The sequence below is a fragment of the Pelobates fuscus genome, chromosome 2, assembly GCF_036172605.1.
Source record: "Pelobates fuscus isolate aPelFus1 chromosome 2, aPelFus1.pri, whole genome shotgun sequence".
NCBI lineage: Eukaryota > Metazoa > Chordata > Amphibia > Anura > Pelobatidae > Pelobates > Pelobates fuscus.
The window spans coordinates 25,020,434-25,036,896 of record NC_086318.1 but is presented as its reverse complement, the minus strand read 5'-3'; the positions used below and the strand labels follow the sequence as shown (position 1 = coordinate 25,036,896).

The following is a 16,463-nucleotide window of genomic DNA, read 5'->3' as shown; positions in this document are numbered from 1 at the left end:
GGGTATATGGCTGTTGGAGTACCCTGGGTATATATGGCTGTTGGAGTTCCCTGGGTATATGGCTGTTGGAGTACCCTGGGTATATATGGCTGTTGGAGTTCCCTGGGGATATGGCTGTTGGAGTTCCCTGGGGATATGGCTGTTGGAGTTCCCTGGAGATATGGCAGTTGGAGTTCCCTGGGGTATGGCAGTTGGAGTACCCTGGGGATATGGCAGTTGGAGTTTCCTGGAGTATGTATTGGATGGGTTGAGATTACACTATGACAGTTCAATCTCTTTGAAGATAATGGTGGCAATTTATGAAACCAGGAGAACACACTTCGAATACTCTAGTTTTCAAACAAGTTCTGGGGATAAATGTTATTATAACATAAGTCAATGATACTTTACTTTTTTAAAATGTATAAACAATAGCACCAGCTAAGTCTAGATTCCCTCTCGAGAAACATTTGATTAAATTTAATAGTATAATCACTGGATCTGTTCATCTGTGGCAGGAAGGCTGTGATTATATGTCTATTCTCTGTTTAGGTGAATTTTAGGTTAAGGGATTTACTGCTGTAAACTACGACTTATTTCTTAATTCTTTGATAAACCTGCTAAGACATTTTAAGTACAAATAAAACATACAGAGGATAATTGCTCTAGAAGTCATACAAGTTCTGACTGTTTTGTTTACACATAAAACCATTATAAATGATATGAAGGAAGACTGCATGCTGCAAATCTTTTAGAAACTTATCTGATTACCGTACTCTTTGTTTTGTATATTTTAGGATTGTCCCGACAGAGTCTTGTTCAGTTTTTGTTTAACCATATTAAGTGAAAATGTTTGGCTTCTGTCAAATCAGATGCGCAAGAGGTTCCATTTTTCATTTTAATCGATAGGTTTGTATTTAATTATTTTCTTAGTAAGTTTTCTTACCTTGTATTATTACTATTATTTTATTATTTATATAATGCCAGCAAATTCCGTAGCGCTGTACCATGGGGTTCTACGGGTTCTACGGTGGCCGCGGTATTAAAGAGAAGAAAATACTTTCTGCTCAAAATTAACCTAACGACCAAAGAAGCTTTGTATCATTCAATATCTATGCTCCAGATAATTTGCAGGAGATGTTGGCATTGAAATGTAGCCTCCGTGTTCATTAACTAACTACTTTGATGTGTCGTTAGGAAACTGCACCAATAACTGAAGGGCGTGAGGAGGACGGTGTTTCCATAAATGTGTTGAATTTTCCTGCTTGGAATTTTATCACTCTATTTCCTTTTGATGACAGAGTCCTTTATATGAAAACCTGATACATAATGCAGATTGTTAATGCAGCTCTGACCTCCCCCCCTCAACTCCCCAAAAATGAAATCTTTTTGCAATGCCCATTAAGACCGTGTTGGAATTTCTTTGAAATGTTAATGCAGTCAAAAGATATCTTAAGACAAATTAGGGACTACTTCGTCTTATGATAAATACCCAAACTTCATCACTTCCCGCAGCCGTCATTAACTCATCACGAAATATCTACAGAGGTTCCCATGGTCTTGCTGGATCCTCCATAAACATCAATGTTGGGCTTTTGTGTATGTGCAAAAGCAAAGCACTGATGTGGGCTCCTAGTGGATAAAGCGCCAGGAACTGAAGATCAAACATGGCAGAGCCATCGGGGGATAGCATAAGGTTAAGTATAATTCGACTCCGCTGCACCATATGTCACCGTAATTAAATTCTGCCTAAATAATGAGAAATGAAACACATATATATTAGAAGGTGAGCACCTATTGGCCTGGTTTGTCCAGCAATGCACGCATACATGCTCACCTTCTAATAAATATAGTGAGGGAAAAAAGTATTTGATCCCTTGCTGATTTTGAATGTTTGTCCACTGACAAATAAATGATCAGTCTATAATTTTAATGATAGGTGTATTTTAACAGTGAGAGACCGAATATAAAAAAGAAATTCCAGAAAAAAGCATGTCAAAAAAGTTATAAAGTGATTTGCCTGAAATAAGTATTTGATCACCTATCAATCCGCAAGATTTTCTGTCAGTCTCCCTCGTTCTGGTGCTCCATGCAAGATCTCACCTCGTGGAGTTTCAATGATCATGAGAACGGTGAGGAATCAGCCCAGAACGACATGGGAGTATCTTGTTAATGATCTCAAGGCAGCTGGGACCATAGTCACCAAGAAAACAATTGGTAACACACTATGCCGTGAAGGACTGAAATCCAGCAATACCCGCCAGGTCCCCCTGCTCAAGAAAGCACAAGTACAGGCCCATCAGTTTGCCAATGAACGTCTGAATGATTCTTTGGCATCAACTCAACTCGCTGTGTTTGGAGGAGAAGGAATGCTGCCTATGACCTTGTAACGAAAATATACCCCAACACGCAGGATTCAACTCAACAAAAGACAACACAGAGGAGAGATATGTCTACCGGACTTTAGAATGGCCGGACTCAACGTATATGAGAGGGGACAGAGTCAGTAACGATCCGAGGTCATAGGCACAGAGAGACAGCGTAAAATAGGACTAGCCGGGGTCTGGTACACAGTAAACAGCAAGCCGGCAAACAGAACAGAAAAGGATAAAGAGATAAAGAGATAACGTAGTCAGAAACAAAGCCAAGGTCAATATGAAGGAACACAACTGAACACAACAAGCGCTAAAGGGAACTGCAACAGAAACCACGATAGGGCAAGGACTAAGGGAAAAAGGTGAGTATAAGTACCTTCTAAATTAATGTGATTGGCTCCTGTCATATCCACACCCCCAAAAGTTCCCTGGGGATATAGCAGTTGAAGTTCCCTGGGGATATAGCAGTTGGAGTTCCCTGGGGATATGGCAGTTGGAGTTCCCTGGGGATATGGCAGTTTGAGTTCCCTGGGGATATAGCAGTTTGAGTTCCCTGTTGATATGGCAGTTCGAGTTCCCTGTGGATATGGCAGTTGGAGTTTCCTGGGGATATGGCAGTTAGAGTTCCCTGGGGATATGGCAGTTTGAGTTTCCTGTGGATATGGCAGTTGGGGATATGGCAGCTGGAGTTCCCTGGGTATATGGCTGTTGGAGTACCCTGGGTATATATGGCTGTTGGAGTTCCCTGGGTATATGGCTGTTGGAGTACCCTGGGTATATATGGCTGTTGGAGTTCCCTGGGGATATGGCTGTTGGAGTTCCCTGGGGATATGGCTGTTGGAGTTCCCTGGAGATATGGCAGTTGGAGTTCCCTGGGGTATGGCAGTTGGAGTACCCTGGGGATATGGCAGTTGGAGTTTCCTGGAGTATGTATTGGATGGGTTGAGATTACACTATGACAGTTCAATCTCTTTGAAGATAATGGTGGCAATTTATGAAACCAGGAGAACACACTTCGAATACTCTAGTTTTCAAACAAGTTCTGGGGATAAATGTTATTATAACATAAGTCAATGATACTTTACTTTTTTAAAATGTATAAACAATAGCACCAGCTAAGTCTAGATTCCCTCTCGAGAAACATTTGATTAAATTTAATAGTATAATCACTGGATCTGTTCATCTGTGGCAGGAAGGCTGTGATTATATGTCTATTCTCTGTTTAGGTGAATTTTAGGTTAAGGGATTTACTGCTGTAAACTACGACTTATTTCTTAATTCTTTGATAAACCTGCTAAGACATTTTAAGTACAAATAAAACATACAGAGGATAATTGCTCTAGAAGTCATACAAGTTCTGACTGTTTTGTTTACACATAAAACCATTATAAATGATATGAAGGAAGACTGCATGCTGCAAATCTTTTAGAAACTTATCTGATTACCGTACTCTTTGTTTTGTATATTTTAGGATTGTCCCGACAGAGTCTTGTTCAGTTTTTGTTTAACCATATTAAGTGAAAATGTTTGGCTTCTGTCAAATCAGATGCGCAAGAGGTTCCATTTTTCATTTTAATCGATAGGTTTGTATTTAATTATTTTCTTAGTAAGTTTTCTTACCTTGTATTATTACTATTATTTTATTATTTATATAATGCCAGCAAATTCCGTAGCGCTGTACCATGGGGTTCTACGGGTTCTACGGTGGCCGCGGTATTAAAGAGAAGAAAATACTTTCTGCTCAAAATTAACCTAACGACCAAAGAAGCTTTGTATCATTCAATATCTATGCTCCAGATAATTTGCAGGAGATGTTGGCATTGAAATGTAGCCTCCGTGTTCATTAACTAACTACTTTGATGTGTCGTTAGGAAACTGCACCAATAACTGAAGGGCGTGAGGAGGACGGTGTTTCCATAAATGTGTTGAATTTTCCTGCTTGGAATTTTATCACTCTATTTCCTTTTGATGACAGAGTCCTTTATATGAAAACCTGATACATAATGCAGATTGTTAATGCAGCTCTGACCTCCCCCCCTCAACTCCCCAAAAATGAAATCTTTTTGCAATGCCCATTAAGACCGTGTTGGAATTTCTTTGAAATGTTAATGCAGTCAAAAGATATCTTAAGACAAATTAGGGACTACTTCGTCTTATGATAAATACCCAAACTTCATCACTTCCCGCAGCCGTCATTAACTCATCACGAAATATCTACAGAGGTTCCCATGGTCTTGCTGGATCCTCCATAAACATCAATGTTGGGCTTTTGTGTATGTGCAAAAGCAAAGCACTGATGTGGGCTCCTAGTGGATAAAGCGCCAGGAACTGAAGATCAAACATGGCAGAGCCATCGGGGGATAGCATAAGGTTAAGTATAATTCGACTCCGCTGCACCATATGTCACCGTAATTAAATTCTGCCTAAATAATGAGAAATGAAACACATATATATTAGAAGGTGAGCACCTATTGGCCTGGTTTGTCCAGCAATGCACGCATACATGCTCACCTTCTAATAAATATAGTGAGGGAAAAAAGTATTTGATCCCTTGCTGATTTTGAATGTTTGTCCACTGACAAATAAATGATCAGTCTATAATTTTAATGATAGGTGTATTTTAACAGTGAGAGACCGAATATAAAAAAGAAATTCCAGAAAAAAGCATGTCAAAAAAGTTATAAAGTGATTTGCCTGAAATAAGTATTTGATCACCTATCAATCCGCAAGATTTTCTGTCAGTCTCCCTCGTTCTGGTGCTCCATGCAAGATCTCACCTCGTGGAGTTTCAATGATCATGAGAACGGTGAGGAATCAGCCCAGAACGACATGGGAGTATCTTGTTAATGATCTCAAGGCAGCTGGGACCATAGTCACCAAGAAAACAATTGGTAACACACTATGCCGTGAAGGACTGAAATCCAGCAATACCCGCCAGGTCCCCCTGCTCAAGAAAGCACAAGTACAGGCCCATCAGTTTGCCAATGAACGTCTGAATGATTCTTTGGCATCAACTCAACTCGCTGTGTTTGGAGGAGAAGGAATGCTGCCTATGACCTTGTAACGAAAATATACCCCAACACGCAGGATTCAACTCAACAAAAGACAACACAGAGGAGAGATATGTCTACCGGACTTTAGAATGGCCGGACTCAACGTATATGAGAGGGGACAGAGTCAGTAACGATCCGAGGTCATAGGCACAGAGAGACAGCGTAAAATAGGACTAGCCGGGGTCTGGTACACAGTAAACAGCAAGCCGGCAAACAGAACAGAAAAGGATAAAGAGATAAAGAGATAACGTAGTCAGAAACAAAGCCAAGGTCAATATGAAGGAACACAACTGAACACAACAAGCGCTAAAGGGAACTGCAACAGAAACCACGATAGGGCAAGGACTAAGGGAAAAAGGTGAGTATAAGTACCTTCTAAATTAATGTGATTGGCTCCTGTCATATCCACACCCCCAAAAGGTAAGTGTATGGGGAGTGTGGCATGACAGGGGCCAATGGGAGCCTTTTGCCAATTTAGGCTCCCACTGTTTCTTTAAGAGCGCGCCCGAGACCCAAAGAGGAATGGGACAAAATCCCTCCTGAGATGTATGCAAACCTGGTGGCCAACTACAAGAAACGTATGACCTCTGTGATTGCCAACAAGGGCTTCTCACGGTCACTGCCCACCTTCCTGTTGCAGCCGTCGGATGAGCCACGCGCGGCTTGTGCAGCAGCAGGACCGCGCGCGGCTCGAAGAGAGGACCGCGGCCGGCCCCTGGATAAGATAAGTAACGCTACAGACCCCCATAACACCATCTCCACCATCAAACATGGAGGTGAAAACATTATGCTTTGGAGTGTTTTTTTGTTGAGGGAACAGGGCAACTACACAGCATCAAAGGGAAGATGGATGGGACCATGTACTGTCAAATCTTGGGTGAAAACCTCCTTCCTCAGCCAGGGCATTGAAAATGGGTTGTGGATGAGTATTCCAGCACGACAATGACCCAAAACACACAGCCAAGGCAACAAAGGAGTGGTTCGAGTTGCCAAACGTCAGCCTCGAAACCTTAATGACTTGGAGAGGATCTGCAAAGAGGAATGGGACAAAATCCCTCCTGAGATGTATGCAAACCTGGTGGTCAACTACAAGAAACGTATGACCTCTGTGATTGCCAACAAGGGTTTTGCCACCAAGTACCAAGTAATGAGTGAAATAAATACTTATTTCCCTCATTGACATGAAAATCAATTCATAACTTTTCTGACATGCGTTTTTCTGGATTTGTTTTTGTTATTCTGTCTCTTTCTGTTAAAATACAACTACCATTAAAATTTTAGACTGATCATTTCTTTGTCAGTGGGCAAACATTTAAAATCAGCAGGGGATCAAATACTTTTTTCCCCTCACTGTATGATACTACAGGCAGGGCCATCTTTAATATTGATTGGGCCCTGGGCAAGCATTTGCTTGTGCCCCCTACCCCTCCCCCACTCCCTGACATGCAATCACACCCTCCACCGCAACATAGTGGTGGTACTAAACTACAGATACCATCACTGACACACATGCAGATACACAGATACACACACTGCCACATATAGATACACACAATAAGAACATGCAGATACACACACTGACACATATGCAGATACAAAGATACACACACTGACATACTGAAACACACATACACATAGACACTAACAGACACACACACTAACAGACATACTGACAAACACAGCTGGACACACAGCCAGACATGCTGACACACATACACACTGACACACACACACTGGCAGACAAACTGACACACAGACAGAATGACAAACAGACAGGCACACACACTCAGACACACATGCAACATTTATAAATCCCAAAATAAATTGTTGTGGGTAAAGGGAAAACGTGGCCTTCGACCCCCCAGCAGTAACAGGGCCCAGCTGCCCTGTTTGCCCTGCGTTAAATACGGCCCTGACTACAGGACCATTTGGGGAGTAGTTGCCTGAAACCTTCCAGCCTACTCCATTTTTTAAATAATTAGCATACATGAAACATCCATTTATATTTTCTTAAGAGCCTGCAAATAAAAAACTTAGAATATTTATATATATATATATATATATATATATATATATATATATATATATATATATATATAAATATATATATGCTGAAATAACCTTAATTCAAGCCATGGGCGTGCATTGCTGTCATTGGTGTAAATGGCCGTGCCTGGTGAGCAGGGCCAGATTAAGAGCCCAATGGACCCGGTGCTGACAATTATGATGGGCCTAATTACATAATCTTATTGACCAAATACACTAAAACAGTCCTACCTCCCAAGCATCATGTATCTAATGGAGATGGTGCTGTAGGGAAACTCATAGGATGCAGCTATGAGAAAACACATACCCTATGTTTATCTCACGCTTTCACCTTTCAAGTAAATCCATACCCTCTAACAGCAGTGTCCAATAAAGCAGAAAGTCTATGGATTGGGTAAAAGGGTGGGCCACTGACACAAATCACATAACCAGAACTGCCGAAAGGGACGAACATACACAAAAAGGGGGCATTTCTGTGTCCCCATGTCTCCCAGTCCCTTAGTGTCTGTGTCCCCATGTAGCTCAGTGTCCCCATGTTACTAGAACACTGGGGGACATTGAGAGACATTGGGACACCTGGGGAGACCTGGGGAAACTGAGATACTATGGAACACTGGGAGACCTGAGGACACTGGGTGACTTTGAGACATGAGGGGACACTGGGAGACATAGGGCAATGAGACAATGTGATACATAGGGCACACTATGATATATAGGGGACACTGGAGACTTGATAAAGACCTGGGTACAGGTAAAAACATTGTGGTGTCCAACAAACCTGATTAAATCTATCACAGTGAGTGCCTGAGATTTCCTTTTATACTAGGGGACACTGAGATACTTGGGGGCACTGTGAGACATGGGGACACTGGGAGACTAGGAATTCTGAGAGACTAGGGACACTGAGACACTAAGGACACTGAGACACTACGGACACTGAGAGACACCAGGGACACTGGGAGAGATGGGGCACTGACACATCCTGATACATAGGGGACACTGTGATACATAGGGGACACTAAAGACTTGATAAAGACCTGGGTACAGGTCAAAACGTTGCGTTGTCCAATAAACCTGCTTAAATCTATCACAGTGAGTGCCTGAGATTTTTTCTTTTATACTAGGGGACATTGAGACACTAGGAGACAAGGGGACTTTGGGAGACTAAGAAACACTGAGACACTAGGGACACTGGCACACTACGGACACTGAGACACCAGGGACACTAGGAGACATGGGGATACTGAGATATTAGGGACACTGGCTGGGAGACATGCGGATACTGGGAGTGCCCCATGTCTCCCAGGTCTCAAAGTCTCCCAGTGTCTCCATGTCTCCCTGTGTCCCCCAGTGTCCCCATGTCTCTCAGTGTCCCCTAGTCTCTCAGTGTCCCCATGTCGCCCAGTGCCCCTAGTGTTTATTTACCCATGTCTCACAGTATCCCTTAGAGTCTGTGTCCCCATGTCTCCCAGTGTCCCGATGTCACTAGGACACTAGGGTACACTTAGAGACATTGGTACACTGTGAGACATGGGGACACTGAGACACTGGGAGAGACATGAGGACACAGATACATGGGGACACTGAGAGACTAGCAGACTCTGGGAGACTCGGGGACTCTGGGAGACTAGGGACACAGACACTAGGGACATTGAGAGACACCAGGGACACTGAGAGACACCAGGGATGTTGGGAGACATGGGGACACTGAGACACTAGGGACACTGGCTGGGAGACATGGGGACACTGAGCGACTTGGGGCCACTGGGAGACATGGGGCCACATTGTCCCTAGTGTCTCAGGGTGCCCATGTTCCACAGTGTCCCTATGTCTCCCAGTGTCCCAATGTCTCAGCGTCCCCAAGTTTCTCACCATCCCCATGTCTCGCAGGCTCTGAGCTGCTGTCTGGCCTTTCTGTGCAGAGCTGCTCCCCCATGGATCAGTGAGTAGAGAGAGGCAGGGAGGGAGATGCTGTAACTCCATCAGCCCCTATGTTAATCCGGCCCTGCTGGTGAGGCCACAGAATTACTGTCCTGGAGCCTTGAATTCATTAAAGGTCCACTCTACACCCATAAAGCACTTCAGCTGGGATCATAGGCTACAGAACCTGCTTTAATGCTGCCTTTATTTGCTGCCATTATTTGCCGTTTGCATCCAAGATCCTTGAAAGAATTGTGTATGCGAGATTGACAGACTTCCTTGAGTCCAACTCTCTGCTAGACCCGCTTCAGTCTGGTTTCCGCACTAAGCACTCTGTGGAAACGGTATTGACCAAAGTATCCAATGATGTACTCGCTGCAAAATCTCGTGGTCACTACTCTATCCTAATTCTCCTTGACCTGTCTGCGGCTTTTGACACTGTTGATCATCAACAGCTTCTTCTCATCCTCTGCAATATCAGTCTGCAAGATATTGCTCTCTCCTGCTGCTCCTCCTACCTCTCCCAGCTCTCTTTCAGTGTTTCTTTCTCTGACTCTGCTTCTTCTCCCCAACTCCTCTCTGTTGGTGTCCCCCAAGGTTCATTCCTTGGTCCCCTACTGTTCCCCATCTATACTGCCTCCCTTGGTAAACTCATTAGCTCTTTTGGCTTCCAATATCATTTCTATGCAGATGACACGCAAATCTACCTGTCCTGTCCTGATCTCTCCCCGTCCCTCTTGACTAGTGTCTCTGACTGCCTCTCTGCTGTTTCTAACTGGATGGCTGCCCACGTCCTTAAACTAAACTTGACCAAAACTGAAATTCTGGTCTTTCCTCCCTCAAGTGTTGTTACTCCTGTGTCTCACTCCCTGCAAGTCACCGGTGCTATCATCAGCTCCACCACGCAGGCTCGCTGCCTAGGTGTTCTGTTTTGTGTCATTTTACCCCACTCCCTCTAGCATGTGAGCTCATTGAGCAGGGCCCTCAACCCCTCTGTTCCTGTGTGTCCAACTTGTCTGGTTACAGCTACATGTCTGTTCGTCCACCTATTGTAAAGCGCTGTGGAATATGATGGCGCTATATAAATAACATCATAATATCAATAATAATAATAATAATAATATTGTATGCCATAACACAGCCACATAAGGAATGGTTCCCTCTTTCTTCTCACATTTTGAAATGATACAATCCCAGCTTTACCTACATATTCCCAGGGCTCCAATTTGGTGGGATTACATGAGGACATTATTTTACCTATATTTGGAAAGGGGACTGCATTTCTATGTTCCCCACTGCCAGGATGTGGGCTTGCCATGTCTTTCCTGTGATCACGAGGGGAGTTAGTGCTGTCATGGTACAGAGTTCCCCTGCACTCATGTGGAAACTTCCCATAATCCAGAGGGAAAAGGGAACACTTACTGACTCCTACTCACACCATGGCCGAGAAACATTTTGACTACTTACCTTTCAGGATGCCAGGGCACTCTTATTACCATAGACACTACAGCGGACTGTAGTGGTTATGGTGCTTATAGTATTCATTTAATTTTACACCAGGCGGACCCTTTTACTAGTGGAATGACACTGGTGGTGGCTTTGAAGTTCATGCACTTGTGTTTTGTAGGAATTGGCAATGTATCAACAATGAAACCCAAAAATCTATTTTTCGATGCATAATTTAAGCATTTTAGGTTATTCTGCACATCGAGTTCATATTTTAGCAACACATACTGTTTTAAAAATAAATATTAATCTTTACTTACAACGGCACCAGAATTATCTGCGTGTGAATGGGTTATTAAAATGTGCACTTCCTAAAATATATATATTTAATGTGAAGAAATAGATAATAAAACAGATGTTCTTCTAAATCTATATCTATCTATATATATATATATATATATATATATATATATATATATATATATATATATATATATATATATATTTATATGGGAATGGCTGATCAAATGATACAAATGTTGGAGAAAATATGGTTTAAAAAATTTGTGTCCACCGTCCTTTAAATCTCCGCCATCCAAAAGTAGTTTGACCACTTCTATTCAATCTGCTGAGTTCCGACACGTAATCATACATTACATCCTTTCTACAAACAAATACATTGCTCATAGCAACTAGTCTGGCCTGTGTGATTGGTCACCGCTACTCTTTAATGTGTACACAAAACTTCCTAGATCTGGCATAAGTCGTTCCGGAAACTCGAAACAGTGCAATACGGACATGGAATTTGACACATCACCATATAATATGTGCCAACCTGCTCCTCTTATTGATAGACCTCATATCACATGGGGCAAATATTGAAACACAGATACACTAACAGAGAGGTGAAGGACACAACAGGGCATCACCAACTAAGTTGACCTGACAAACTGTTTGCATTTATCTTGAATACTCTGTACACTGTTTGCCTTTCATTCTCATAGAACTCTTTTTGCACTGATTAGATAATTCTGAAATGATAATCAATAACATGAAGTATCAGTGGATCTCACACAATTACTTTAACATAAATCTCCTCAACTATAACAATAGTCCTGCAGGTTTGAGTGGACATTAATGTTTTTAAATTATTTTTATTGCGTAAAATAAAAAATAATTAAGAAAAAAACAATTCTACACGCTCGTTACTACTATTTGAAACAAAATTATTGAGAAGTTACTTTTACCTTTTTTACTAAAAAAATAACCAAACTAATGAAATTGTTGTAAAATAAATAAACGTTTTTACATTTACAAATAAATGGCTTTATATACATAATATGTATAGTATTCAAGTTATTATATTACGTGATATGTGTTTTTGTATTGAAAAAAATGCTTTAGACTTGATACACGAAGGCGCTTCCACAAGCTCGTTCCTACAAATTTCTGTTAGTCCAGCAAAAAGGGTATTAAAAGATAATGCAAGACTTCACAATTTTGCATCTGTATTGAACATTTGTTAACAAGAGTAAATTATGTGATTTTACATGGGAAACAAAACAAAATTGGATATTTTGAAGGCTAAAAAATTTCTAAATACGATAATCATCAAAGAAAGTTGTAGAATTAGCAAATATATTTATTCGAAATGCTTTGCGATACTTAAAGGTTTTTTTTTTTATCTCAAATTAAACAACAAATGCATTATTAATAAGATAACTTACCATTTATTTCTTTGTTTTACAGATTGAATAAACGTTTAATAAATATGCCTAAAAACAACAACAAAATAAATACTGCTAAATAAACTGCCCAGTATAGTGTGATGATATCCCACTTCTTATTAGAACTATTTGTGAACATTGTAAAATTTAAATTGTGATAACTTTCATATTTTTTTTTTTTATGAGATCATTTTGGCTTATATGTAGAACAATCTTTCAGATTGAGACAATCATTTATTACAAGGACATGTTGCTTACTGTTAAATCAAAATTTGTTCTGCGTTTATTGTGAACGCACTAAGCTCATCTATTCACTAAATGCTGAATTACTGTAGTTAAGAACTGATTTGCAATATAGCTAAAAAAATAAATAAAAAAAATCTAAAATATCTCACAGCTCATTTTTGACCTTTTTTTTTCCAAATCAATTTTTAATTCTGGTAATTGTTAATTAACTTCAGTAGTATGCAAAGTAGCACTGCCTGATTTGTAATTTTATTTATTTTGCAAACTTTATATATATTGTCACTATTAAACCGTCCATTTAGCCTGAGTAATGCCCGCAGAGTGTGTTACATATGAAAATGAAAAACAGATTATGATGGCAGAGAAAAGCAAATTGAGCTATTTTGCACAGCAATTTTTTTCTTTTTTGTTTCCTGAGCAGGAGATGAATGTGCCTGTCCCAAACTGCACCAATTCTTCTGTTATAACCTCACATTTCCACGCAAATAAAATTGATTTCTATAAATAAAACACTTTTACAAGGATAGAGAATTTTGCCAATATTTTTTAAAAATGGCGAGTACAGCCACATATGCCATATGCGTGTTCATTTGAAAATGCAAATCACTTAAATGTGCCAAATTTTAATCCTGTTGCCATATTGGAAAAAAAATATATATTTTAGACTCGCTCCTATTTTATTGGCAAGAATGGTGTGTTTTTGTTTTTTTTGTGTTTGTGATAACTTGTGTTAAAGTTGTCATGTCAGTGATTGTGAGTCTTGGCATTTGTACAATTCTACATTAAAAAAATCATAATAAATTTGTAATTAAGTTTTGTGTTTTATTTTTTTTTTCTCAACAGAATAACATGGAAAGTAAAATTAAAAAGGGCGGATAGTGTGTAGTCATTTCAAATGAGGAATGGACTAAGCACAGGTTAAAATGCTATGTGTTTAAAAAAAATATTCTTATAAATTGCCATTTAATAAAAATCCACATAATGAAAATTGTGTCACAGCCTAACAACAACAAGGCAAAATGTATCTTGGCTACAACAGTCAAATCTCATATAAACCCTTTCTGTGTGTACAAGGCTTACAAAAACTTTGTATTTGCTGCTAAAGAAAGGGTAAATGCATTTGTCCAGTTTGTTACATCAGATGCTAAAGTAAAAGATATGATGTTTTGGGTTGTATAAACTCCAAAGCAGGTAAGCAGGAAGGGATTACAAAGATTGAGTGCAATGTGTCAAACCTTAGTCCATATCTCTCAATATTAACTCTTCTTGATCAGGAGATACTCTTTCTTGTCTGAATTTGTATTGCGCCTATGATGTGTATATGTAACTTATGATATCCTCTGCTATCCCACCCTTAAAACTTCCCATTCTTTTAAATTGTAAGCCAGCTTAGGCAGGGCCCTCTACACCTACTGTTCCTGTATATCAAACGTGTTAGAATCATTTGTATTGTTTACATATTGTGCAGTATGTCGGCATTACGAATGTAGAGAATTGTAGTAATTCTGTCATTTTTGAGAGTGGTGCATTATTTGATAGCTGTCGGCTTTGTCTAGCTGTTTTATTTACTGATTTGTCTCAAATGCCTGGTTTTCCTTCTATAGCCAGAATACGCCATGTTAATGAATTTGACGCGGCGTGTGTGCGTGACTGGCATACCCGATGTAATGCGTGAATTTACAAGCACTCAGCGCGATTCTGTAAACACATTGAAAGCATCTTGGGGCAATGATGTTGACTGAAATGTGTTGCAGATAAGTACTTTTTGACTTACCTTCACTACACTATTTACCCCAGTAAATATATCAGTAGTGCTTAATGTAATGAGGGAATAAGGAACCATTTTAATTTTGCAATATAGAAGTAGACACGAAACATAGAAACATAGAATGTGACGGCAGATAAGAACCATTCGGCCCATCTAGTCTGCCCAATTTTCTAAATACTTTCATTAGTCCCTGGCCTTATCTTATAGTTAGGATAGCCTTATGCCTATCCCACGCATGCTTAAACTCCTTTACTGTGTTAACCTCTACCACTTCAGATGGAAGGCCATTCCATGCATCCACTACCCTCTCAGTAAAGTAATACTTCCTGAAATTATTTTGAAACCTTTTCCCCTCTAATTTAAGACTATGTCCTCTTGTTGTGGTAGTTTTTCTTCTTTTAAATATAGTCTCCTCCTTTACTGTGTTGATTCCATTTTTATATTTAAATGTTTCTGTCTTGTCTTGTCTTTCCTCCAAGCTATACATGTATTGTAAATAAACAATACGAACACAAATGTTTAATAAATACTATTTTCTTTCACCAATCTTTTTTTTCCTGCTTACCCCATACTTTGCCTGCTTCTGCATCTACAGAGCAGCTCATTCAACAGTGACTTGTGGTGAGATAAACATGCAAAAGGTAGACCAACTTACCCAAAAATCTACAAACTGCTTATTTTATTTTAGACTTCGCAAACGTTTTTAATTTTTAAATATCATATTTATGGTAATACACATGAATCTGCATAACTTTACCATACTGAATGCACTACTGAACTATTTACAAATATCTATACCTTTCAATAATAATTATATATAGACCTGCAGCAATACTATACATGTTTGCAAAATCAAATGCAATATTTAAAATTATATAATTACATAAAACATAACTTAAACACATAGCATGTGATTACCCAAACACATCGGTACCTAAACAATAATTCACTACTGTTTGAACAAAAGTAAACGTCAATAATATAATTAAAAACTTATTGTTATGGCATAAAAAAACTTGTCGATCTTTTGGATTATTTTTAATTTATTTAAAAAAATTACTATTTAAGGAATAGGTGATTTTGGTCTTAACCATTTTAATTTTATTATAACTTAGATTAAGCTATTAAACTGTTTTGTGAATCCAACGGTTAAAAATCACAATACCAAAAAAAATAAAGGCTACACTGGACAGATATAGTTTTAAAAATAAAGGTTCTTCGAAAATATTTTTAGCTGAACGTAGGCGGGTTACGCAGATAAAAGAGTGGAAAAATTACCTTGTTTTTCTCTTATGGCAAATTAAATCTTTATGAAGTGAGGGATTGGAAAAGATGAATCCTTTCTGGTTTGACCAACAGGCAGCGGTTTGTAAGACACAGAGGCTGAGAAATTCTCTCTGCTCAGAGCTCTTTCCTCTGGAATTTGATAACATTAAAATAGATAAGAAAGTGGTTTATTAACCTCGGAGCTTCTAGGGGGTTCGCAAAGCTACACTAGTTTGCACAGTGATCCAATCTTTGACAATACCAGGGGCACAACGTTTAACTCTGTCACTTACAGAACAGAGAGGACATTAACTGGTTCTGTAAAAAATCACAATAGTGAAGGTTAATGGCAAAATCCATCAAAAAGCGAAAAAAATCCAAGCTGGATTATCTGCTAAACTTTGAATGGGCCTGAGTTGCCAAATTCCAATTTGACTGTAAGGTATATCAGGCCCCAGCTGGGCTAATGTGATATAGAGCAATTCTGTATCTGATAAAACACTAGTTTGAGAGTTGGTCTGTTATATCTGATTTGGTAAACATGAAATGTTTCATGGTACCTGTGTTTTTTTTAACAGGTTAAGATCTATAGATACACACCATTGTCTTGTAGATTTACAAGCATGAGAGTGTGAGA

At 39.5% G+C, this 16,463-nt stretch overlaps 1 protein-coding gene across 3 annotated transcripts in view; it reads right to left on the bottom strand.

Moving 5' to 3' along the window:
- Window positions 1-15,924, bottom strand: part of GATA4 (GATA binding protein 4) — a 116,599-nt gene extending 100,675 nt beyond the window's left edge. For all 3 annotated transcript variants that reach the window (XM_063442021.1, XM_063442026.1, XM_063442024.1), the window contains exon 1: window positions 15,839-15,924. The gene's annotated coding sequence lies outside the window, so the exon portion shown is untranslated. The remainder of the gene's footprint in view (window positions 1-15,838) is intronic.
- Between the last annotated feature and the right edge of the window lie 539 nt (window positions 15,925-16,463).